This window comes from Sycon ciliatum, chromosome 8 (assembly GCF_964019385.1).
Source record: "Sycon ciliatum chromosome 8, ocSycCili1.1, whole genome shotgun sequence".
NCBI lineage: Eukaryota > Metazoa > Porifera > Calcarea > Leucosolenida > Sycettidae > Sycon > Sycon ciliatum.
In genome coordinates this window covers 6,347,846-6,350,345 of record NC_088650.1, presented here as the reverse complement: position 1 = coordinate 6,350,345, position 2,500 = coordinate 6,347,846, and positions in this window count along the sequence as shown.

The window sequence follows — 2,500 nt, the reverse complement described above, 5'->3', positions numbered from 1 at the left end:
TTGGAATTTTGGATTTTTTTTTTTTGGTTGAAAATGCTACCGATGATGATGATGATGATGATGATGTGAAGGTGAAATTTTGGATTTTTGGATTTTTAATTTTTTTTTTGAAAAAATGCTAGAGATGATGATCATGCGAGCGCGTGAGAAGACGAAATTTTTGATTTTTCAAACAAAAATTTTCTTTTTGAAAATGCTCGAGATGATGATGGTAATGAGCGCGTGAGAAGATGAACATGCAGTGCACAAGTGACGGTTCAGTAGTTTCAAGGCTGGGGGCTAATTTTGTCCCCAGCGTAGTAGAGATAGGGCCATTTTGAAAATCTCAAGGAAGAAGTAGTGCAAACGAATGTGACGATGAATGCTGTGCCATTCATAGCACCTACGGGTTTAGGTGTGACACTGCCAGCCGGTGCTACTCAAAGAGTTAGCATACAATCGTCATGTAGGTGTAGTTCGAAGAGCAAGGACAGTGTGCATAGTGGAGTGCAAGGTGTGAGAAGTAGTGCAACACAGTCAGTTAGCGCCAGCAGTAGTGTGACATGTAGCTAGCTGGGATAGTGTTGTTCGCACAAGAATGTGGGGTGTGAGACGTGAGATCATCTACTGAGTAGTAGTACCTTGATGTCAGTAAGGTTGAAAAGCACCGGCGCAGTGCCAGTAGTGCACGTGTGACTGGGACAGCGTGCACAATCATGGAGTGTGAGGTAATACAAATTATGTCACAGTCATGTCAGTTAGCGCAAGCATCACTGCACTGTACAGAGTCATGTAGCTGGCGGCACAGTGTGCGTGTAGGGAGTGTGAGGTGTGAGACGTACCGTCATGACTGTCACTTAGGGTAAGCACTACTTCTAGTAGCAGTGTACATGCATGTACGCGACATTGTACAAGTCATGTAGCCTGGGATAGGGGAACATGTGCATGCACATGTATATGCACAATGTACGTCATGTACCTTGTACATGTATACATGACTGTCTATGCGTGAGTGTGGAAAATTTTCTAAGTCCAAGAAATTCTCCAACTCCCTATGGTGTAAACACGGAAAAGCCACGAGAAATTCACGGCGAACATCTTTCTTGCTGGTTCTTCTTGGAAACGGACAGAACTCAAAATTAGACAACTTTTGATGTACCGTACGACTCTGGGATCCGGTCTGGGAGGGTTCAAAAGGCGTACGGGAATTTTCGAAGGGTCGATAGATGATGCGGTGTGCAAGTGCAGTGCTACCTATGAGGGGAGGTGAAGGTGTTCGCGGCCGGGCTGTGGGAAATGTGCGTGCCCGTGCCGTATGGTCGAACACTCTCAATGCGTTGTATCCGCGCATCATTCACGCCTGGTGCTACTGGTGTATGGTCAGCTGCAGCTGTTGTTCTTTACAGCCAGCGGTACATCACGGTGCTTGTGCGTCGATGTGTGGATATTCGTGGAGAGGGTGACACCGACCAAACACCAACATATCACCTTTTCCTTGCAGTGCGATGCGCCATTGGCTTTGGGGAAGTGGCCCGTACCGGACTACATGCACACCCGTATATTATCCGTATATCCGTATATCCGTGTATCCCAATGGAAATGTCGAAGTTGCCACCTCTCTCACAAAAGGCCAAATACCTGACGGGGCTCGGTGTGAGTGGACCTCACTATAGGCAGGCAGGCAGGCGGGCGGAAATAGAGAACAATCAGAGCTGGCCCGGACCTGTTGCATCCCTACTACATCCCAATGTCCCTCTAAAAATTCCCAACAGGTCACCTCTCACAAACGGCCAAATCCATGACGGGGCCCGGTGTGAGGTGACCTCACCACAGGCACGGGCGGAAATAGAGAAAAATCAGAGCTGGCTGGCCCAAACCTGTTGCATCTCACCATCTCTACATCCCACAAGCAGTTCCAAAGGGGTGGGCACTGCTCACAGTGGGCCAAATACCTGACGGGGCCCAGGTGACAGTTGATCACACCACGGGCAGAAACGGAAAAAGCGGGGAGATGGGAGAGATGGGAGAGATGGGAGAAATGGAGGAGATGGAGGAGATGGAGGAGATGGAGGAGATGGACAGCAGAGGGATACAGGATACAGGATACAGGATACAGGATACAGGATACAGGATACGGGATATGGGGTACGGGGTACGGGATACGGATAAAGGTACGGGATACGGATAAAGGTACGGGATACGGATAAAGGTACGGGGTTCCGGATACAGGGCCACTGTGGAGCGAAAGGTGAGTTCACCATAGGGAGTTGAGAATTTTGGACTTAGAAAAAAAACGACAGTTCACCATAGGGAGTTAGGAGTTCACCATAGGGAGTTGGGAGTTCACCATAGGGAGTTAGGAGTTCACCATAGGGAGTTAGGAGTTCACCATAGGGAGTTGGGAGTTCACCATAGGGAGTTAGGAGTTCACCATAGGGAGTTGGGATTTCTGGGACTTTGCTGAAAAATGGTCAGTTCACCATAGGGAGTTGGGATTTCTGGGACTTTGCTGAAAAATGGT